Source organism: Rattus norvegicus, chromosome 16 (assembly GCF_021556685.1).
Source record: "Rattus norvegicus strain SHRSP/BbbUtx chromosome 16, alternate assembly SHRSP_T2T, whole genome shotgun sequence".
Taxonomy (NCBI): domain Eukaryota; kingdom Metazoa; phylum Chordata; class Mammalia; order Rodentia; family Muridae; genus Rattus; species Rattus norvegicus.
Genome location: NC_141549.1, coordinates 89694108 through 89719486, shown reverse-complemented (window position 1 = coordinate 89719486; position 25379 = coordinate 89694108). Strand labels below are relative to the sequence as shown.

General features: G+C 37.8%; 1 long non-coding RNA gene across 5 annotated transcripts in view; it reads right to left on the bottom strand.

The window, feature by feature from the left end:
* LOC102546842 (uncharacterized) overlaps window positions 1–25379 on the bottom strand; it is a 107845-nt gene that overhangs the window by 52714 nt on the left and 29752 nt on the right. For 2 of the 5 annotated variants that reach the window (XR_015640136.1, XR_015640135.1), the window contains exon 3: window positions 22977–23076. The exons of the other annotated variants lie outside the window; for them this stretch is intronic. This is a non-coding gene — a long non-coding RNA (uncharacterized LOC102546842). The remainder of the gene's footprint in view (window positions 1–22976; window positions 23077–25379) is intronic. 5 annotated transcript variants of the gene reach the window in all.

Sequence of the window (25379 nt, the reverse complement as noted above, 5' to 3'; positions counted from 1 at the left end):
GTGCATGTCTGGCATGGTGGCAACCTCCCTTGGGAACTAGATGGGTAGAGAGATTGTTGATGGGTTCACAGAGTAGCCATCAGCAGTGTGATATGGGATGAAACCAAGCAGATGAGAGGCTTTGCTGACTGAGATGAAGGCATCCAACAGATGTCATGGGGCACTGTGGTGCCATATCTAGTGCAGGATAAGAGACAGCATTTTTCATAATTTTACAGCAAAACAATATCATCCCTACCATTAGAGACTCTGGCCCTTCTGGAGCTATACGCTAAAATGTCTTTTCATCCTTAAGTTGCTTTTGGCTATAGTAATTTATCACAGCAACTAAAGGGGAAATTACCAATACCAATTTTAAAGATAATCTTCAGATTGGACATGGGGCAACAGAAAGGAAAACCAGAGATGAACTGTTTAGGCTTAAACAAGTCTATTTGGAAAAGAAAACTTCATTGAACTTTCAATTTCATAAAGACAGAAAACTTATCCTACAGCCACGGTAGTGTGTGGTAATTACTTTGATAGGGGAAGATAATTACTACTGAGAACTTTCTCATAGGAGTAAAAATTTAACTAGAATTTGCATATGTTCTGTGCTAAATTCAGCATAGGTAGCCTGAAGGAGATGAACTGTTCCATCACTAATAGAAGCTACAGAAATAGGCACACAGTTTTTATTACACATACACACACACACACACACACACACACAAAGAGAGAGAGACAGAGACAGAGACAAAGAGAGACAGAGAGGGACAGAGACAGAGGCACAGAGAGAATGAGACAGAGACAGAGAGACAGAGAGACAGTGACAGGGACACAGAGAGAATGAGACAGAGAGAATATAAATATATTTCATATTAGTTAACCATTTATTAGAGGCATGGATGTATATGGCTTATTTAATTATATACACTCTGTATATTATGAAATTCATAACAGTTTAAATATGGAACAAATGATTGATCGCTGTATTATATTATAGACTTTATTTTGTTGAGGTAATATAGATCAAGCTGGCATGAAATTCCTTACAGAGGTAAGAGTAACTTTGAACATCTTGCCCACCTGCTTTTATTATAGGGATTCAAAGTTGAATCTCCATGCTTGTTTTTATATAGTGCTTGTCATGAGACCTGACACATCCTTTTTTTTTTTATTTATTTTTACACTCCAGATTCTATTCTTCTCCCAGTCCACCCTCTGACTGTTCCACATCCAATACCTCCTCCCTGGCCCTCCTGTCTCCACGAGGATGTCCTCACCCCACCCATCCCACCAGACCTCTAAACTCCCTGGGGCCTGCAGGCTCTCGAGAGTTAGGTGCATCTTCTCTGACTGAACCCAGACCCTGTAGTCCTCTGCTGTCTATGTGTTGGGGGACTCATATCAGCTGGTGTATGCTGCCTGGTTGGTGATCCACTGTCTCAGCGATCTCAGGGGTTCAGATTAATTGAGACTGCTGGTCCTCTTACAGGGTTGCTTTCCTCCTCAGCTTCCTCCAGCTTTTCCCCAATTCAACCACAGGGATCAGCAGCTTCTGTTCACTAGTTGAGTGCAAGTATCTCGCTCTTTTAGCTGCTTGTTGGGTCTTTCTGAGGGCAGTCATGATAGGTCCCTTTTTGTGAGAGCCCCATAGCCTCTGTAATGGTTTCAGGTCTTGGGGCCTCCTCTTGAGCTGGAACTCTCTTTGGGCCTGTCACTGGATCTTCCTTTCCTCAGGCTCTTCTCCATTTCCCTCCCTGCAGTTCTTTCAGACAGGAATAATTACGAATCAGAGTTATGGCTGTGGGATAGCAACCCCATCCCTCACTTGATGCCCTGTCTTTTTGCTGGAGGTGGGCTCTACAAGTTCCCTCTCCCCACTGTAGAACATCTCATCTAAGGTTCCACCCATTCGAGTCCTGAGAGTCTCTCACCTTCCAAGGTCTCTAGTATATTCTGAAGGGTTCTCCCATCTGCCTACCTCCAAAGGTTGCCTGTTTCCATTCTTTCTGCTGGCCTTCAGGGCTTCAGTCCTTTTGCCTCCTCCCCTCATCTAAAACCAGATCATGTTCTCCTCCCTACCCTCTCCTTCCCTCCTATGTCCCTCTCTCCATTCCCCCTGGCAGTTGCTTTCTTCTCCCTCCCAAGTGGAACTGAGGCATCCTTACTTAGACCCTTCATCTTGTTGAACTTTGTGAGTTCCATGGACTGTATCTTAGGTATTCTGTACTTTTTTTGGCCAAAATCTACTTATTAGTGAGTACATACCATGCTGTGCTTTTGGGTCTGAGTTACCTCACTCAGGATAGTTTCTAGTTCCACCCACTTGCATGCAAAACTTAGGATGTCCTCATTCTTAATAGCTGAGTAGTACTCCATTATGTAGATGAACCACATTTCTGTATCCATTCTTCTGTCTTGGGACATCTGGGTTGTTTCCAGCTTCTGGCCATCACAAATAAGGCTCCTATGAACATACTGGAACATGTGCCCCTGTGGCATGGTGGGGCATCTTTTGGGTATATTCCCAAGAGTGGTATTTCTTGATCTTTATGTAGATCAATTTCCAATTTTCTGTGGAACTTCCAAATTGATTTCCAGAATGGTTGTACCAGTTTGCAATCCCACCAGCAATGAAGGAGTGTTCCTCTTTCTCCACATCCTCACCAACATGTGTTATTGCCTGAGGTTTTGATTTTAGTCCTTCTGATTGGTGTAAGTTGGAATCTCGGGGTCTTTTTGATGTGCATATCATGAAGGACTTTGAACATTTCTTTAGGTGTTTCTCAGTCATTCAAGATTCCTTTGTTGTAAATTCTCGGTTTAGTTCTAAACCCCATTTTTTTGATTGGGCTGTTTGAGTTTTAGGTGTTTAGCCTCTTGAGTTCTTTATATATTTTGGCTATTAGCCCTCTATCGAATGTGAAGTTAGTGAAGATTTTTTACCAATCTGTAGGCTACCAATTTGTTTTATTGACTATTTCTGTTGCCTTACACAAGCTTTTCAGTTCCATGAGGTCCCATTTATCAATTCTTGATCTTAATAGTATGAGCCACTGGAGTTCTCTTTAGGTAATTCCACCATGTGTCAATCAGTTCAAGGCTTTTTCCCCACTTTCTCTTCTATTAGATTGAGTGTATCTGGTTTTATGTTGTGGTCCTTGATCCACTTGGACTTAAGCTTTGTGCAAGGTTATAAATATGGGTTTATTTTCATTTTTCTACATACAGACAGCCAGATAGACCAACACCATTTATTAAAGATGCTTTCTTTTTTTCATTGTATATTTTTGGCTTCTCTGTCAAAGATAAAGTATGAATAAGTGTGTGGTTTTATTTCTGTGTCTTCAATTCTATTCCATTGATCAGCCTGTCTAACACATCTTTTATACTAGGCAAACAATATACCAAATTAGTAACATTTCCATACCACTGATGTCTAAATAATACAAATCTAATCCTAGTCCCATGTGAACATATTTGATGAGAATAGTTGATAGTAACTGCACTCAGTTACCCAGATAGTCATGACCAGCTATTGGAAGCTGAAGAGCTAGTGCAAGGATTGCCTACCCTTCTTTTTTTTTTTAATGCCATGCACTTATATTTTATTGCTTCTCATTCTATCAATATTTAGTATACCAATGACACATTATAAAATATCATGTGTATATGAAAAATATTTCAGCTGAAAAATAAATATACTTATTTATGAGGTACAATATAACATTATGATACATGTAAATATTATATAGTGACAGAATCAGGGTAATTAGCAAATTTATATCCGAAACTTTTTTACTTCTTTGGGAAGAATGTATTCAATATCCTGTCTTTGAGATATTTGAAACATTGTGTTTAACTATATTGATTCAAATGCAGAATAACGTACCTAAACAATTTTTTTTTGGTGTGGTACTTTTTTTTTTTAACTTGAGTATTTCTTATATACATTTTGAGTGTTATTCCCTTTCCCGGTTTCCGGGCAAACATCCCACTCCCCTCTCCCCTTCTTTATGGGTGTTCCCCTCCCAATCCTCCCCCCATTGCCGCCCTCCCCCCAACAATCTAGTTCACTGGGGGTTCAGTCTTAGCAGGACCCAGGGCTTCCCCTTCCACTGGTGATCTTACTAGAATATTCATTGCTACCTATGAGGTCAGAGTCCAGGGTCAGTCCATGTATAGTCTTTAGGTAGTGGCTTAGTCCCTGGAAGCTCTGGTTGCTTGGCATTGTTGTACATATAGGGTCTTGAGCCCCTTCAAGCTCTTCCAGTTCTTTCTCTGATTCCTTCAACGTTGCCTACCCTTCTTGTCAGCACCTCTGTCTGTTGCTTCTACAAAACTACTCCCCGACATTGTTTCCTCACCTCTGTGGGTTGTAGCAACACGGTGACTAGGTTAGAACCTCCTACAATTTGAAAAGTAAAGAATAATTCTTTACAGTTGACTGTGCATATTTCCAAGAGAGAATATATGCACTTGCACTCTGTTTAGTTATCATACAGGAAAGGAACCTCTAAGGAAAAACAGAATTGAAACTGGGCATCTAGCAGCTGAAGTTCTGGATTTTTCTATAGTGGGGAAACTTGGCAAGTGGGTTTGTGAATGTAATGTTTTCTCTGTTGCTTGTGTTGATTCTGACGAGTTATATTTCTAGTTCTTTCAAGGTCGAAAGCTTCTGAGTGCTTGCCTGTCCTGACCCTTCACTGTATCCTGAGAGACCAAAATGTTTCAAAGAAACTACTCCTGAGAAGCTTTAGTGGCTGGCCAAAAGTAATATAACTGCTCCTTTCATGGTACATTTGCTCAGCATTTGAGAGCAATCAAATGCATCATGAAGAGTAATGAACTCTAATTGAAAGGGGACTGAGCAGACCGGATGATCCATCTGCCTGAAATACCATCCTTCCCAAACATGGTACTGTGGTTTGATTTTATTGCCCTACGGCCCTGTCACCCTTTATTTTTGTTCTAAGCCTTTCACTCCTTATATATAAAACATGGGAAATGTTCCATTTCTTTGCAATTTAACTTAATCCAATTTACTTTTCAGTTTCTAAGGTATTTATACCAACTTCAAAGTCAACTGTTCTCAAGCTTTACCCTAAGAAAAGGAAACCAACAACCCCTTCCGTGAAACTATGGTATGTATGACCATTTGAAAACAAGCCTTCTCCCTCATTCCTCTTTATTGACATCTGCAGGATACAAAACCTTCGCAGAGCTTGGATGGACCTGAGAAATTCACTCACGAGATAATTCTTTAAGGTCACAGGTTTTTGTGTGACTTGTATCAGCTCTGCCATTAGCTAAGGTAGAAGACTCAGAAATCAGTCAGAATTACCTCGGTGAATAGTGCTGGCAGAATGAGCTTAGACTTTGAGGGACTTTAAAAATATCAGCTTATGTAGCACAGGCTGGGTAGTCCAACAGCAGCTGCTTGTGTGAATGAGATGTTCAGAATCTGGTAATTGATCAGTCAACAAAGCTGGAGGCCACAACAATTCCAATTCAATGCAGAGGGATTGAAGAGGTGCTGGGCTTCGGGCCACATTGGCAGTTCTACAAATCTGATTTCCTATGCTATCAGAAGATGGCAACAATAGTAGCAAACGTGAGAATATATGCACATAGAAAGGAGTGGAAATAGGCAGGAAAAAAGAAGCATAGCTTTTTTTTTTTAATATCTGGGCTACTATCAGATGGCAGTGCCTAATCTTGGAAGGGGATTCCCATCTTCAATTTACCCATCCAGAAGGTACTATCAGAGATCTATCCACAGGCATGCCCCTTAGTTAGCATTATATCCACTCTACTAATTTGACAAGCAACATTAATCATTATACCCCATGAGAGAGTGACAGACAAGGTTTATTCAGAACTCTCCATGCTGTTTGTCTTCTTGCTTGGAGTAAAAAGCCATGTGGGTCAGAGTATGACTGTGTGTGTGTGTGTGTGTGTGTGTGTGTGTGTGTGCACATGTGTGTTCATGCCAGTGTGCGCCTGTGTGTCTGTGTGCTGTTAAATATCTCTAGCCTTCATATTTATAGTTGTTGCTAAGCAAATGACAGAATTTAGCTAAATCATTATCTTCAATCTTTTTAAGGGTCCATTTTATTGTATTATTGTGATTTCAATCACAAATTCAAATTTGTACTTTTTTTTTTGTCTTGGACATATTTATTCAACTTTGATCCAAACCATCCAGTGAGATCACCCTGCCTGCAACATGGTGATAAACGGACATTTGCATGAAAAGGTAAACAGGAAGTTAAATTATGTCAAGACAAGAAAATTGCTGTCATAATAATGAAAATTATTCTGTCAGAATAAAGTTTTACTTCTCATAAACTAGAGAATGATGGGAAAAGAAAGTTCTAATTTCTACATGAATTATATCAAATAAAAGATATAAGAACAGTTTGTACTGTCAGAGGTATTAGAATAATGAGCAAAGAAGCAGGTGCCATTCTTTATGGGCACTCATCCCTAAGCTGAATAAGAAAAAAATTCATTAAATAACCCAATCCAGGCATTCACATGAAGTCACCAAGATTCTAAAGTGGAAACTTTTCCAATACATATGAAGAGATTATTAAATTATAAAATGTTAACTTATTATAAAATTATTTGGACCAAAAATAATGCTTTTAGAACCATGATTTTTTTAAAAAAAATCCTTCTCTTGGTATTTTTTCTCCTATTGTGTTGGCCTGTCCAGCATTAATATGAGAGCTTTAACCGTGTCCTATTGTATCTTGTTCTCTTATGTTTGAATGTTGCCTCTTGGAGGTCTGCTCTTTTCTGAATGGAACATGGAGGGGGTGGTCTGTGGGAAAGAGAGGTGGAAGGGAGTTCAAAGAAGTGGAGGGAGGGAAAACTGTGATTGGGATGTATTGTATGAGAGAAGAAATATTTTAAATAACAAAAATTGAAATAAAAATTTTGAAATCCATGAAGTGAGTTTAGATAGGATTGAAATAACCTATTGTTGAATTATATTTCAATTTATAAGCCATTTGTTCTGCAAGATTGTTACATTTTAAAACACATGAATATATCTCTTAACACTCTCAAGAGCAATAGGAGACAGACACACTCCATACACACACTCCCACACACACTCCACCCATACACTCTACACAGTCACACACTCACACATTTCACACACACACACACACACACACACACACACACACACATAATGGTATCTATCATAAAATATTCTGGGTTTATGTTTTTTAAAAAAATGCATCATTCACATAAAGTTGTTCCTAGAAATTTTAAATACAGAGGTCTGGAGTGCCTGTCCTACAGGCCAATATTTTATTATCATTGTTTTTTTTTAATATAACAAAATAAAAACTGCGTTATACCTATTCCAAAGTTTGGAGAAATAGCAAACAACCCACATAGGTTGTCTGAAGACCCAGCTCTCAAATGATGAGTGAGTCTAACTTACACTGACATCCTTCACAAAGATATCCTGTCCTGTCCATTACTGCAAGACACAGAACACTTACTCTGTTCCATGAATGTAATGAGTTTTTGGTAGAATGAATTCTAAATTTGGCTTGCCGTTATATATGCAGAGTTTAAAGAAATAACATTTACTTGGAATGAGTTGGGTTGGGTTCTCTGAACCCATCATACACTATTGGAAGAAGAGCAAACTAACACTTCTTCCTGCCCTTCCATTTTTCCTTTCTTACTTCCTTCCTTCTTTTCCTACCCTCTCTTTCTCTTCCCTTCCCTGCCCCTCTTCTTTATATGTCTCCTTTCCTTAGTAATCTAAAGTTCTAAGCATCTAAAGGAAAGAAGCATTTCTATCAAACATGATCCATCCCTCATGGCATGTGGATATCTAAGTAAGTGCCCTCACTGCCTTGGAGACAGGATAGATGACATCACTACCTGGGATTATATTCATTTAAGTTTCTAGCATCATCAAAAAGATTTTATGTGCCCATTAGAGGACAATTAGAAAAGGTAACTAAACAAAGAGAAAGAACAGGGAAGATAAATCACCCTCTAAAAATAATAAAATATCTTAACTTTTATATATTTCAAGATATTTTTAAAACACCAAGTAGAGTTTTATGCAAACATTTTACACTTTTTAAAATGTGTCAGTATATCTATGGGAGTATAACAATTCACACACACACACACACACACACATATATATATATATAGAAAATTTTCTACAATATATATATATATATATATTGTAGAAAATTTTCAATTACACATTAGTCATAAACCAAAAATCAAAATCTCCTAAATATGGTACCCTTTCTTCTGTTTCTTGACTTTCAAAACCTGTTCACTTCTTTATCCCTGCAAACCAGCCCTCTTAGAGGTAACACTTTCGTCTTTGTTCTTAGTTATTCTAAGTTTCATTCTGATTGTGCACATGGACCATCATTTCTTGAGACATCCTGTTCATGGAAAAATACAAATTGCTATGTGTGGGCACCAAACCCTGATGCTATTACTGATGTAATGTTGTGCTTGCAGAGAGTAGCCTAGCCTGGCTGTCATCTGAGAGTCTCTATCAGCAGCTGATTGAAACAGCTGTAGATACTTAACAGCTAACCATTGGATTGAAGGCCCCTATGGAAGAGTTAGGAGAGATTGAAAGAACTGGGGGCTGAAGAAGATGGCAACCCCATAGGTAGTCCAACAATATCAACTAACCCAGACTGCTGGAAACTCCCAGAGATTAAGCTACCAAACAAATAGCATATGTGGGCTAGTCCAAGGCCCCTGGCACATATGTAGCAAAGGACTTGTGCCCTCACTAAATGCCCTCACTGCCTTGGAGACAGAAGAGATGACATCACTACCTGGGATTATATTCATTTAAGTTTCTAGCATCATCAAAATGATTTTATGTGCCCATTAGAGAACAAATAGAAAAGGTAACTACTATGTTGTCTTGCTTCAGTGGGAGAGACTTGATGCCCCCCAGAAAGGGGGATGTTGAAAAGTGAGGAGACGGTGGGTGGGGTGGGTGGGGGAGCATGCTCTTGGAGCCAACAAAAATTTGCTTGTATTTTATCATCAGTTTCTTCAGTTGTAGAAGAACTAGAGATAGTGTCATTGAATGACATAGCTGACCACAGGGAAATAGTTACCCCGGAAACAAGAGGAATAGCCCAACAAACACGGTAAACTATTCGAACATCAATGATTGCTTTGCCTTCTCCATACCAACTGTCAACATGAATGCTTCCTTCTTTCTCTGCTTCATAGTAAATGGACACAAATATCCTTTTAATGAATATTGTCTTTTAATAAATGTCTTCTTTCTCCTACAGGGTGAGATGAAACAGCTGACTCTACAAAGCAGATATGTTCTTGCCACACTTCCTGAAAACATCTCAGTGGGTACTCATAAGAGAAATAATGTCAATTTTCTATCCTATGCCTTAGTGTCTTTTCATGGCTTTATGCCCAATCACCACCCAAAGTGGACCGCTCAGTTTTTTTCCCAGCAATAAGATACTAATTTTATGACTCCAAGCCTCAACATAAGTATATTTATTTATACTTATACTGTATAGTGTTTCCTAGCTTTTGCCTCTATGATCCAGCACTTTGGTAGAAATAATTGCTTCTATATCCATATTTTCACAGACTATTACAAAAAAAATCCCTGTTAAGATACTGATCATGGAGATTTGTAGGGATTTATGTTGATTTTTTTTCCTATCATAGTTAACTGTGCCCAGCCAAAGTTGTCTTCTCAGTTGTGTACAGTAAGATGCGTAAAAGTAGGCATAAAACATAAACTCAATAACCACTTACTAAATTGAATTTTTGGACAGTTAGCAATGGGAATATTCCAGAGTGGTATATGTTATTTTGTTTGATCTAACTACCCCCCGTTGTACAGCACAGCCATGCTAAGAAGGCGCAAACTACTTTTATATCTGACAGACTTTACTTTACAATCATATATAATTTATATTCAGTACAGGTACTTGTTATCCAAGATCACACAGAAGATAATGTATACTGTTGGCATGGACTATTACTGTATAAACTACATCTACTATTCAAATATATTTATTAAGCTTCTCAGATCACATTCTACAATGATAAACATGGAGATTACTGCTGTGTTATATAGGCATTATAAAGATGAAATTCTCTTGTCTTGAACAGTGCATGCCACATACAGTCTTCTACGACAAACTCAAGCCAAAACATCTCTGTAGCATGATGCGATGATTTCTGTGTGCGCAGACCACATGGTTCCCAGTAGCAATGTACTCCATTAATTAAACAGGTCTGCCTACTCATAATTTAATTCACTGAAAGAATTCACAAGAGGGATGGGAATCTGGGTTCCCTTGCTTCCCATAAATGTAATTGACATAATGAGCAGCTTTCTTCCCTTTTGAGTCACAAAGCTTTACAGTAATACCTGACTCACACGATATCAAGCTGTCTCTGAGATCTACAGAGAAATAATTTTGTGAGTGCAGTTCACCTCCATGTAGATAGATATCATATGGCATTCAAGACTTCAGAAATAGAAGAGATGAAAAAGACTTCAATGAACATAGTGGGTGGCCTGGTAAAATCCAAGTTAGATAATTCACATAACATGAGCTACATAGTGGCCTCTCATTCAAGTATTCTAAGAAAGGGCTTACAATTTTTAAAATGAAAGGGAAAATATCTTTGAGGTTTTACCATCATGATCTCCTTTCATAAGTGAATAAAATATAAAAAGAAGATTTGCAGGATTTAGCAAATTAATAAGGCTCATGCTGCTAAAATGGATAGAAACTTGACTTCATATTTATGCCTTCTCATTTCTAATGCTAGACTTCTATGCAGTTATGAAATGGCCTAGCACATACAACTAAAAAAATAATAAGAATAGACACTACACATATATTCAATGATGGGTAAAAGGGGGGAGTAAAAGCTATGGTTTTATTGAGCCACTTATTTTTACTAAAACTTTAATGTATCTCTATTCTTCACAATTTCAAGAATGGAAAACAGAATTTTCATCTTAGATTACAAACCTTCTTTATGTCTCCTAATTAATTTTAAATTGGGTGCTTTTAGATAGTTAAGTTAAGACAGCCACTAAAAGAGGAAATGTGAGACTTTTTGAATGCATCCAGTTAGCTCTCTTATCACAGTTTAATTGTACTATTTTATTTCTACCATTCTCTTTTCTGTGGGTTGTTTTCTTCCTGGCTAATTATTTGTAGCCTTTATAGATTTCAAGTACAATTTTTACTTCTCTTCCTGGCCTACACTACTCACAGTGATACAGAAAAATAACCAGTGAGCTAATAAATGTCATTTTTTACATGTTACATAAAATATTTGTAAAACAAGTAAGTAATGTTCGAGTATTTTTAGAATTGGCAGTCTAAGACTTTAATATCTGGTGTTGAGAAAAATAGCTCTTTGAAAGGTTCCATTTTATATTCAACCTATAGAGATTTCAGCATCTACTGACAGGTTGTGAACATTTATAAGTGAATGAAACACAATAAATGACAAACGCCTACCTATGTTTTAAACATAATATTTTAGTGACTGCTTTATTTATCAAATAAAAATAGAATCCCGATTGACATAGGTTTTATTATTCTTATATCCAACTAAGTGAAATGCCAGTGTATTTAAAGATATGTTTTCCCATTAGTATTGTGCCAATCTCTAGATGCTTACCACTAGTTCTAAGAGGACATCAGACATCACATGTTCACATCTACCTATTTGCATGAACATCTTCTGTCCTTTAGATGATGACTAAACAATGTTAATCTCAAAACTATGAAGTTTAAAGAGTCATTAATGTGTGTGTGTGTGTTTGTGTTTGTGTGTGTTTGTGTGTGTGTGTGTGTGTGTGTGTGTGTGTGTCCGTGTCTTTGTCCATGTCCATGTCCGGTGTGTGTGTGTGTGTGTGTGTGTGTGTGTGTGTGTGTGTGTGTGTGTGCCTGGGCAAGTTTATGTGCACTGCATGCATTCAGAAGCCTGAGGAAGTTAGAAGAGGGTATCATATTTCCTGGAACTGGAGTTACACCTGGTTATGAGCTACCATATGGGTACTTGAGTCTAGACTCAGGTTCTCTACAAGAACAATAAGCGATATTCTCTTAAACCATCTCCTTAATCTCATAACATTAATCTTCATGTTGTTGTTTATGACATTCTTCTTCTCTCACCTCTGATTCCTCATTTATTTTTTTCTAATAGTTTATGCTTTTCTAAGATAGCGACTCAGAGAAAAAAATGGCAAAGCAGAGAACAAAACAAAGAAACAAAAAAAAAAAAAAAAAAAACCAAAAGCAAGCAAGCAAGCAAACAAACAAAACAAAACCAACTTAATTTTAAGGAGACCTTGAAATAAAACTTCAAAACTTTGGTCTATGAAAGTATTTCTGGCTTACATGTAGAATACTATATATTATTGTAGGGGGTTGGTCTAATGCTGATCTGTTTGCCACCAACAAGCAGAATTTTACATACATAGTGATGCTATGTGATCTTAACTCCCCAACTTAACTGCTCAATAAACAGCTAGATGTAGTCACTTGCAGGTAGAAGAAGAAGGATAAGAAAAAAGCTACTTTTGAAAAACTTTGTATGAGATATCATCACGTCTATAATTCAAGTGATTGCTTTAAATGTCAACTATAGACAGAAACAAAATTTAGAATTAGAAGGTTTAGTTAAGATATTACAACACTTGTCCTGTTGTAGAATGCTTAGGCAGATAATAAAGGGAACAAAGTAAATATGAAAGTTATGACAAAGATAAAATTATTGGGATCTGAACTTGTCCGGTGGTTATTTAGGAAAACACAGTCATCAAAATATCTCAGAGTTTGAAAGCTAGGAGTGCATGAGTGCACCTTGTAGGTACTCACAACTTTCCTGCATCAACCAAGAAAACTTTCACTGATGATTAAATGATATCTTGAGATAGAACATGTTTAGTACTCACTCCTATACTCAGACCTCTGAGGTTGATACAAAAGAGGTTGCTCATCACTGAGAGCTGTTTCTTTCTATGATAACAACATTAAACTTTGCATGCTCATCTGAATTTTCCTCAAAGTCTATTTTTGTGCGGCTTTTTTTGTGTTTGTTTAAATTACAATTTCTATACACAGAATTAGATCCTACAGGTTTCAAAATCTTCCAAATAGTTTCCCATTTTAAAGAGACTAAATAAAGGCTCCATACTCATGGGAATTCCATGATCTTTTTATAGGAAGTTATTTTAATCAAATGGAGTTGGGAATGAGCTTCCAGTTAACAGAGATGCGCTACAAAGCACCATGATGATAGCACCGCAAGTAAATCTTGAGTCATCAGTATGTTAACTATTCAGCATCCAGATGGCTCCAAATGAAAAAAAAAGAAAAAGAAAAAAAAAGAAAAAGAAAAACTCATGCTCTCCAAATTTTTGTTTGTAATTTAGAGCATCTGGAGTGTAAAGCCACACTGACTGTGCCTGCAGCTGATCTCTGCCCTTTGTTCCCGGATGTTCTTCGTCTCTTAGTCACAGAAGCAGTACATATATGCCAGGGTTACTTTCAGTGGACAGGATATTGAGCCATAGTCAAAACATTGAGAGCAGAAGCACACATGACTTTTTAAGGCTGACTCCACTGATGGTAAATTGATAATAACTCCAGAATTATGCCTCTACAATGTTTGGCTCTTAGCCTGGAATCTTTCTGGGATCGAACACATTAAAGACGGAAGCTCCCAACCAATGCAAGTCCTTGGGGTTGGCAGAGAAGAGTCCTCTCTGTGAGTCTCAAGCCATGCTGGCCAAGAAATTGTGAGAATTAAATTCTATTATTTGATTCACTTAGATCAGAGGCTAAGCTGTAGACCATTGGCTCTCTTGGATACATATGCCTGATTAGTTATTTCTGTTATTGCTGCCATAAAATACCTAACAAAAGGAACCTAAGTGAAGTTGGTGTATGTTTAAAGGTGCAGGAAATCAATGCACAGGACAGGGGAAGCCTATTCCTGTACCTGTGGCACATAGGCACAAGGGTTTATGGCATAGCCTGCTTAAATGCTGGATCAGAAATAGGAGACATTCTCTGGAGTCTAACTTCTTGAATTCTTTTTATATATTGGATATTAGCCCTCTATTGGATGTAGAATTGGTAAAGATCAATTCAACCAATCTGTTGGTTGCCAATTTGTCTTATTGATCATGTCCTTTGCCTTATAGAAGAAACTTTGCAATTTTATGAGGTCCGATTTGTTGATTCCTGATCTTAGAACATAAGCCACTGGGGTGTTCTGTTCAGGAAAATTTCCCCTGTGCCCATATGTTCCAGGCTCTTTCCTACTTTCTCTTCTACTAGTTTGAGTGTATCTGGTTTTATGTGGAGGTCCTTAATCTACTTGGACTTGAACTTTGTACAAGGAGATAGGAATGGATCGATTTACATTCTTCTACATGGTGACCTCCAGTCGAATCAGCACTATTTGTTGAATATGCTGTCTTTTTTCCAAAGGATGGTTTTAGCTGTTTTGTCAAAGATCAAATGACCATAGGTAGGTGGGTTCATTTCTGGGTCTTCAATTCTACTCTCGATGGGAGGAGAGGCCCTTAGTCCTGGAAAGTCTCAATGCCCCAGTGAAGGTTGGGAAGGAAGGAGTGAGTGGGTGGGTGGGGGAGCACCCTCATAGAACTAGGGAGAGGGAAAATGGGATAGCGGGTTTCTGGAGGAGAAATCAGGAAAGGAAATAACATTTGAAATGTAAATAAATAAAATATACAATTAAAAAAAAAGAAATTGAAGATCTTGGACCTAAATCATAAGCCAATATCACTTCTAGACTGGTCTCCCTTGACCCACTACTGCATTGACGCAAACGTTCAATGGCCATCATTCCTTTCTGCTCCTGACTACTGTCTCAAGTGACCAGCTGCCTCAGTCTCCTACCATCCTTACATCTCCATAACAACAGACTGTACCCCTGAACTGTAAAGTGAAATAAGCCCTCCTATTCTTACATTGTTTCTTTTTGTCACACAATAGGAAAAGTAACTGATGCTGGATGGAATCTCAAAAGACAATGTCATTGACAATGAACTCATGACATTTCCAATGACAGAAATGAATGAGGAGCAACAAAGTGAAAGGAAGGCTATTCTTAGCAGAAAGGTGAGGCAGTCTCCTTTGGAAACCTCTGAGTGGACTTGATGAAGGCAGGTCTATTGAAGTGCCTTTAAGCAACTAAATCAGAAGTTGCCACTAGATATTAGGACCTAAGAGACATTATTAAATGATAGAATGTGCATAACAAACACTAAGAAAGGCATTCAAACGCTTAATTTGGTATATACAATATGAATCTCTTTGTTGTTTTGTTTTTTAAAATAGACTCTTACATATTCTTTTTTGTCTGCACTATAGACAATATTTGTATTTCTTTAATAGAAAAATATTTATAATATAAAAATGTGCACTGGGGAGTAGGATACTGAAATGTGTGCATAATGAGTTTAGTTTATTAAAAAACATTTTTATTTGTCTCTCTGAAAAGCAACATTTCCACTGTTAGTGCACAGTGTATCTTAGAGAACTAGTATAATCCAGACAGAGGAACTTTTTTTTTGATCATTCTGCTACTCCTCAATCCTAGTTAGTGGAGATGATCATGCCTAGTCTGACAAATTAGCTGATATAATTCAACTCAGTAAATTATCTCTGTGAGAGATAAAATTATAATTTTAATTGTTGAAGCTTAAATCATTTTATGTCATTTAGTGTTTGAGATTATAGCTTTAAAAGTTTGCAAAATAAATAAATAATTATTCAAGGGACCAAAAATTAAGGGCAAATTGAAAAATACAATTCCAAACACATATTTTTAAGAAATAATAAATGAAGGTAAATTGTATGATACAAGTGTGGTCTACTTCATCCTTACCAAGATTTTATCATTACATTAAATATGTAGATATATGATTTAAAAAATCTTTTAGGGTTAAACTGTGAGTATGAATTTGTCTTCCTTAAGGATTTTGTTAATGACTTGAAATATCATAGAATGCTATATTTTCATTACAATACTTTCAAGGGTATTGATCATATCCTAAGTATGCATTGCATTAAAAAAAAGACTTTAGGATTTAAAAGAGACAGAGCAACCAGGATACTCTACCTCATATCCCACTCATGATATTCCTAATTATTAATATGTTCTATTAGTATAGACTATTTCCTACAATCAACAGGCAGTATTTATTAACTTAAGTCTGTATTCACTACAAATGTTTTTAGCTTTTATCTGATATCCTCTGACTGTTCAGGGACTCCAAGAGGCTTCCACAGGACAATCCCTCACATGACCTGCTGAGGCTCTTTTTTTTTTTTTTTTTTTAATTTTTTTTTTTTGAAATTTTTTTTTTTTATTAACTTGAGTATTTCTTATATACATTTCGAGTGTTATTCCCTTTCCCGGTTTCCGGGCAAACATCCCCCTCCCCCCTCCCCTTCTTTATGGGTGTTCCCCTCCCAACCCTCCCCCCATTGCCGCCCTCCCCCCATAGACTAGTTCACTGGGGGTTCAGTCTTAGCAGGACCCAGGGCTTCCCCTTCCACTGGTGCTCTTACTAGGATATTCATTGCTACCTATGGGGTCAGAGTCCAGGGTCAGTCCATGTATAGTCTTTAGGTAGTGGCTTAGTCCCTGGAAGCTCTGGTTGCTTGGCATTGTTGTACTTTTGGGGTCTCGAGCCCCTTCAAGCTCTTCCAGTTCTTTCTCTGATTCCTTCAATAGGGGACTTATTCTCAGTTCAGTGGTTTGCTGCTGGCATTCGCCTCTGTATTTGCTGTATTCTGGCTGTGTCTCTCAGGAGCGATCTACATCCGGCTCCTGTCGGTCTGCACTCCTTTGCTTCATCCATCTTGCCTAATTGGGTGGCTGTATATGTATGTAACTGGAAGTTTCTCCAACTTCCCTCAACAAACATGAGGCAATTTTCTCTCACTTTTGATTTTATTTAGCAATGGTAACATGCTTGACAGGAAGTCCTGTAATTTTTATTTGTCTGATTAGACTGAGTTTACATGTTTTCATGGTACATACTAACCACATGGTTTAAGTGTTGACATTGTCCTTGATCACTCATTCAAGTCACTGTTTGTCTGGGTTCTTGATTACAGATTTGGTTTCCCTGTCAGCTCATTCCATGGTGTGTTTTGGTAGGAAGTTACCACATGTGGGAGATGGCTGAAGAGTGGGGAATTTTGCCAAACTTTTTAGAGGAAATAATTTTGACAGACCGTTTGGAATGTAGACATTGGTACTCCTACCTAGTTTAGTGCATTATTCAAAAACTTAGTAAAAATTTGAGTTATAATTATAATGTTTAATTTACTACCTTTGGTCATGTGGCTCTTGCAGTGTGTTCTTGTTTCTCCCTCACAATTCCCATCAGTGTGCTGTCCATGTTTCTTTTTCTCCATCATTGGTGCTTCTTTACACTTTGACATTTCAAGATATGACAGTCATTTTCTTTCTTCCTGCCAAGTACCCTGTAGTCAACTTCTGCTCCAAGAAGCTTTGGCACCTTTCATTAAAAAATAAGGGAGCAGAATCTGGACATGAGGTCTTCTCAATCATTCTGAGATACTGCTCTTCATAAACCCTCCCATCTGGCAGAGTAATGTGAAGAAATTGCAACTTGTGAATATCCACTCATCTCTAAATATTTTCATTCATAGCCAACTGAATCTATATTAAGCTAACTCTGAGCTCACATTGTTGACTTCAACTCTAATTCATTACAGCACAGATCTTTCCATACTCTCTTGATGACAAAATATTTTAAAACAGGAATGGAAAAGATTATTCTTGAGACACCTAAAAGGTTAAATAGTTCTTGAATGACAAATGACTTCAAGTGCATGTATAGTTAATGTTAGAACACGTTTTTCATGTAGCAACTATTGTATTCTCAGTTTCACCTGGAAGTAGTCCTAAACAAGAAAGTGCTTATGGTGTGATTTTATGTTTTCCAATACTCTGGCTATTCTGGCATTATACTATTTCCAAGACAAGTACTTTCATATTGTTTTGTTCTTTCTCTCTAAATAAAAGCAACCCTTCCTAAGATATCATGAAAGGTTAGGAGAGCTGTCGAGCTGTGGAAAGCAGACCTGGAGCACAAGTTGGGTCAAAGCATGTCCAAACTCCAGAAATCTTATCCTGAGATCACTAGGAGTAGAACACTTCCTGCCTTGCCCTAGGATGCATGTCCCAATGCATGTAGACCTCTATCCCCAACTTTTCCCCACCAGAAGAGGTCAGGTAGCCAAGTAGCCAGACTAAATTTCTCCTCTCCTTATAAGATCATGTCCAGCAACACCTGGAATTCCTCCTTATGATAATGAGGCATCTTAGTACCTTGGCCCCAGCCAATGATGAACACTTACCCCATCACCCCTACTCACCACCCAAATGTTTAAATAGCCCTTGTTCCCTTCAATTAAATGAGCTGTTCAATGAAGCCTACCCCATAAGAAGTCTGTTTCATGCCAAGCTTACCTTTCACTGAAGGTCTCCATCACCATTCCTGACTTACTTTCCCTCTTAGGCTACTGGTCTGACTGTAGGCCATCATACCATTAAAGGAGGGGGAATAGAGTGGGAATGATAATCTCAGACATCCTCCAATAAGAACATGAATAAATAGCATCCAAAATCCCAAAATTTGACCTTCACTTGTTGTTAACTGGTTATTAGAAAAAGAATTAATAATAATTCAGAGTTTAGTTAATATGGGGTATTTGCAGAGAGAACAATCAGTAAGAATGTCTGCAGTCTCTGCCAAACAGGATTTCAGTTCTCAGAATGAAGCAGAGGAAAAATCTCTGGAGTCATACAAATGAGTCAAGAAAGTATTTCTTCAGAGTGTTTTGTATCCTCAGTATTCTAGTTTTAATGAATTTATTGTCAAAGAGATATTTAAATCAGTCACTATAATAAATTCTCTTATATTAATTAAATGTTCAATAATTAAGAACCTTATTTGAGTTACTAAATCAAAATGTTCACAGCTGATCTTTGTGATATAGTCATTACTCACCATTATTTATAGCCATTCAGATCAATACATTGCATAAAGATTTGGCTATATAAGTCAAATGGGGAGGAATGAATATTTAAATCATCCTGGTATTGAAAAGACTACTGATGTGAGACCCAGGCGGGATTACAGACTTTGCGGGGAGATCCTGCCTCATTTTGTCATTCCAGTGAAATACAGGAGCCATCCACTATGTAGAGGAGAGGGAACAGGGAATTTAAAGTGACTAAATATGATGACCTTCCCACTCCTTGATAATGACATATGAACACTTTGATGGACTGCTAAAAGAATCCAATTAAAATTGGTTGGAGGAGGGAGAAACTTAAGTCTAGTTTACTGATTTCATCTGAAATTTGTGGAAATGTTAATTCGAGCCATCTGATGTCTCAACCCCATATATAAAAGCATGTAATTTCCCCCCAAACATCATTTCCTAACTCACCTGTGTTCCCTTGCTGTCTCTCATTTGACTTCCTAAACATCTAAAGTTGGCTACATGTTTTCAGATATTATTGCTTCTGCAAATAATATATGTGTGTATTGGGGCAGAGGGATATATGAACATCAATGCAGATGCCTCAGAAGCCTTAGGAGAGAACATATCTCTTGGTGCTTGACTTACACATACTTGTGAGATCCCCAACATGAGCACTGGGAACTAAATCAAGATCTTACATAGGACCGGAATGTGGTTTTGACTTCTGAGCCATCTCTCTGGCATAGGTATTATTATTTTTAATATTATTTTGAACTTTGAGTTGATGACTGCTGAGATGTGAAGGTCTAGAATTCAGAAACTTTGGGGTTAAAGCCAGATAGATTCCAAGGTGCCAATATGTTAAATGCTTTAGCAATAGACAGAACTAATTAGCAAGCACAGGGGCCAGGTCAGCCTTAGAGAGAAGGTGGAAGATCCCAGACTTTGTGCTGGCTTCTTTCTGAGAAGAGAGAGGCTTAAGAACCCAGGTATTGATTAAATAATTATGTAACTGCTCCCTTGAAATGTCCATAGATATAGGGACAACCTTACCTTGCCTATAGCAAGAGAGGTGATACCCTGAAGACAAGTCCTATTTAAATATCTGAATTTTGCCATCTGGGGACCCAGAGACTCTGACTGCTGGTAGGCAGATTTGAGAAGAAAGCTTCCAGACACATTGCTAGAAAAGCTGACTTTGCCTTTCTTCTGAATTCCCCCACACATGACATTCTATCACAGGAAAGTCAGTTTACATGTAAAAGCAGTACATATAAGAACAGTATCCTATGACAGAAAAGGAAGTAGGGAGTATTAGTGTGGTCTTTTGATGTAATACCCCTGGGGCATCTCATTTCCAGAGCCCTATATATGTTTAGCATCCAAAAAGCCCTGGTAGACAGTGGGGCTTTTGTGAGGGCCATGACCTATGTCTATACTCACTGTCCACAGGAAGTCAGACCCAACAAAAGATCTTCTTATTGGCAACTTGGGTGTCCTTTGATCTCAACACAGTTGGTTGTCAGTGTCTTGCCATCTGAAGATGGTCAGTCTGGGTGAGTCATGTACACACTCCTTGAAGTTCACACCTTCCACCATATGTGGGAACCATGGCTGGGAGCTCATGATTCTTTCTTTCACACACTTTTCATACATACTATATTCATTCACTTATAAATGTGCTTTTCTTTTATCTTCTCTTGACTTGCTAACATAAATTATGTTTATTCTATTAGGACTTAAATATGTATTATACTCCCTAGTGCTCACAGATGCTTAGACATTTTCTCTTGGCATTACTAATACAGCCAATATGAAGAAATATCTGAGGCTCTCATTAACATGACTGTCAACAGTGCACACATGATATCTCATGCTCACACTGGACAGTTAAAATGTTTGTGGGATCAAGGCTCATAAGCTTGATGAAGTTAATTCTGTATCTACACAGACAAGGAGAAAGTGAGTTCTTTAAGGAAGTAGAAGAGTTTGAAGATTCTTTGATTTCTCTTTCATCTCTAAATAGTGATCTACAGGGAACAGAAGAGTGTGGAGTACTCGCTTGCTGATTTCTACTTCACTATGCATGAAAAAGTCAGATGAAATAAGCACTTAGAGCCATCGTATTCTATAATGCTGTCATTAGTAATATCTTCATAGAGGCATGTCCTGTTCATAAGGTAAGTGTTCATTTGCAAAAAACAAATTTTTTTGACTAGAAAAGCAGCATCCAAAACAGGAAGTAGGTGATGAGTAAGTCCTCCCAACCCCTAGCACTGATGTTCAACAAACATCTACCTCAGAGAGTCAACCCTCCACCCAGGAAACTGCTCAGAAGCTGGACTGCTGCAGAGTTTGGAGAGACAACCCCAGTCTTTTTTTAAACTCCCTTTATCCATACTCCTGCCATATCCTCTTTCAGGAAGATTTATATTTAAAAAAAAGATTTCAGAGTAAACTGCAAATGTTGCTTGTGTGTTAGAATGAACCATTTGTTCAAGGCCATCATTGCCTCCTTAGTTAATGATCCCTCTTGAATGTGTTTGGAAGATCCGAGCTGCTTTTTACCTCCCTTATGTCCCACCCTCGAGTGTTTCCATTTTTAAACTATCAGAGTGGCAATTGCCATAACATGGTTATTAATCACCTTTAATAATAATAATAATAATAATAAACGTATGGCCTGTCTCCTAGTGGCATGAAAGAGTGCACGTGTGCTTTTGTCAGGCACTCAGAAACAGCACACAGAGATCACCCCACATAAATGGGTCCAACCTTTCCCAGGAAGAAGAGGTTTCACGTTAATCCACCCAGTGTTCTACTTGGCAACTTCCATGTAAACTATAAAACCACCTCAACTTTCTGTTTACAAGCAAGGGCCACCTGTGGCTGCTAGTGACCCAGATCTGACCTCCGGTTATATTAATCCACAGAGCTTAAGGCAGGAAGGGAAGTGGGGCTTCTAAGACAGTTTTACAAATTGACTTAGGATGAAAAGAGTGAAGAAGAACAGGAAAATGGAGGAGAGAGGAGAATTCCTGTCCTCCAGCCATCCTTAAGGCTCTGTTTCTATGACACTTTCTCAAGAAAGTGAGTATCCTTTCCTGCTCTCTAGCAGTACATCAGTCCCAGGAAGCGCTTTAGTCTTAAAACCTCTCCCTGACTTTTGATGAAAACCTAAGTCAAGTACTTCATGAGCCTTTTCTGTTTAGACTGTTGTTTCAGAGGTTTATAGCGTGTGTGTGTGTGTGTGTGTGTGTGTGTGTGTGTGTGTGTTGTAAGTGAGGTAGTGTGTAGAGTCCAGAGGACAACCTTAGATGTTGCTCCTTAAGCAGTACAGTTCATTTTTATTTTATTTTATTATTTTTTAAATCAGTGTTTCTCACTAGTTGAGGGCTCAGTAGGCAGACTAGGCTGGCCGGCCATCAAGTACTACAGATCTACCTTTGCTAAGACTTCAAACACAGGCCACTATGCCTAGCTTCCTTTTCATAAAGGATCTAGGGATGAAACTCAGCTGGAAAGACCAACACTCCCACAGGTCCCCAGTCCTGTTATTTTGTCTTGAATTAGCACAACATAGTTGTACTTGTCTATTGATTAGAGTATGACATATGACAAATACTAAGGTAGACAGATACACTAAATTTCATGACTTGATTTTAGCAAAGTGGGTTTTTTTGGGGTTTTTTTTTTGTTTGTTTGCTTGTTTCATGAAATTGAGCAGAGTTATAACTGGCTCTGTTCTCTCCCTTTGGAGAATTCAAACCTGAAAGACTCTTAGTTCAACAAGAACCCGGAGTCATCTCCAATGAGAGACACAGAAATTCCACTGCTATATAAATCTCCCAGATTTCATCCTGGTAGAGGTTTACTGTGTTATAAAGAACTTACCTCAGGTGTGGGATCAATGCCTCGTGATAAAATTCTAGAATATACCAAAGATAGCATGTGATGATGCATTACGACACTACTATGTCGCTGTGCTTGCAATCTGAGGAAACAGAGACAAGAAAGGCCATGCAGTCTCATAGTACGCAACAGGAAGATGGTACATGTGCTTATTCACTCAAACTCTCAGCAAATGTTAACTAAACAGCTGCATTCAATGTTCATTACAGTAATGGCAGATCTTCAGCAGGAATTACCTTATGCCTTGATATATGCTAGTTCAAGAGAAGTCACTACCACTTGTACGATACTAGATACATTCCAAGTGCATTGGAAAAAAGTGAGTCAAGATTATTTCTTTCAGTATCAGGATGGCTCTGATATTTGAACACTGCCTATGCACTTGATGCTAAGCCAAAGTCTTCCAGACATTTATACAACCCTGGAAATAGAGGTATTATCAATAACCCTCCTCCAGATTAGAAAGCCACCGCATCTATAGTCACTTGCTTGCCAATAGGTTATTAATAACAAATTACAATTCGTTTCTTACCAATTCCATAAACAATGTAGTCAGCTACTGGACTGGCCAATGGACATTTTCCAAGCCAAAACAGGAGAGACTGAAGAGGATGTGAATTGAATAGCAGCCCATTTCAGTAAGGAGGACCAGGCTTTGGATCTGATTTAGTTTTGTATAAAGCAGGCTCGTCTCCATGATACAGCTCAGTACCCAGAAGTCAAGATCTCAACTACCCTGAGACCGTACATGATTTACAGAGGAATTATCTGAAACAGTTAAGCCTCGGAAAACTGTTCTATTGGAACCATTTTCTTTTTAAAGACTGTAAGAAATCTTATTTATAGTGTTTAATTTTACTTCCCATTTTATTAACATGACTGAAGTGGTATTTTTCCATTCTGTGATAACCTGCTGTTTTCTCGGGCTGTATTATTTTATGATGCTTCCTTTAATTTTTTCTATTATTTCACACTGGGTCTTTTAATAGGTTTTGAGAAACATTCCTTTTCTTTCTCAGAAAAAGCTTTCTTTCTTGGAAAGCTTTTCTTTGGGATGTTTCCAGCTGAGGAGTCATCTCCCCAGCCATATCAAAGGTTGTTAGCTCTCAACTTGCTCTCTCTATAAGGTCTACGGAGATGAGCTTTTAATATTTATTTCCAGAGGCTGTTTTCCCTCTTTATATCCTGCTGTTGAAATGAGCAACTCAATAAACTCCTTAATGAAGGTGGTTGAAGCATTTCCTTTTGCTTTTGTTTCAATTGCTTGAGACAACTCTGCACTAAAGTGCTTCAATGCTTTGCAAACTTCCTGTGAACTTGAGGCACCTAGTAAATAATCCTGAAATCATTAATTGGCATAAAAAGTCACTGCTCGTAGAATTATATTGTGTTTTAGTAAAGAATTGTACTTTCAAGATTATATTAGCCCTAAAATAAATTGTCCTAAATTCCATCTCCATAAGGCTTTGTGATAAAAAGCTACATCTGTAATTCAGGTGCATTATGTGTTGTATTCTATTACAACATACAGCTTGATCCTGTGACACTAAATCAGTACTTGAGTAAAATAAAACTGTTGGAGGGAAAGAAGGAGGGTTTTTTTTTCCTAGAACCAGGAGAGCCTTGCTTCACTACCAGTTCAGATCCTGTTCATTGATCGATTTCTCTACTTGATTATCTAACAGTCTCAGGTAGTTTCAAGTTGATACATTTCAAAATGCAGCCAAGTGGTCACCCTAAAAACATATGCATACAAGTAACATTACAGAGACCTGGTATATTGTATCATATATCTAGGAATACATGCACGTGCGTGCGCGCACACGCACACACACACACAGACACACACACACACAGACACACACACACGTATATATTAATATATACTTGTACATGTGTAACAACAATTAAAAGGAGCTGTGAATATGAAAGAAAGCAAAGAGGCAGGTGTGGGGCAATAAAAGTGAAGAGGGAGAGAGACATGATTATATAATCTCAAAAAATTAAATTAAACTCATATCTTGTCTTAGGTCCTACAACCACTGACACAAACTTACTGTCTAATACTCTTGCCAAGTAAATTCAGTGTCAGAAATAAGTTGCTTGCAGTTGCAAGGCGAATGAGTTTTCAAAAACGATAAAGTAACCTATTTTGAAATGATAGACCATTGTTTAAAAAAAAACTCACCTTTAGAAAAAGTTATTTTTCTGCATATGTTTTCTGTTAGTATCTACCTTTTTACCATTTACTTATCTATCCATTCCTCCATCATGAATCTGTCCAGCAGCTACCTGTTATCTATTTCACTGTGTTGAAGGGACAAAATATACAATCATAAAGTTGTTATTGAAGTCTTAGTTTATTTAAGCACATGTGTTAGGCAA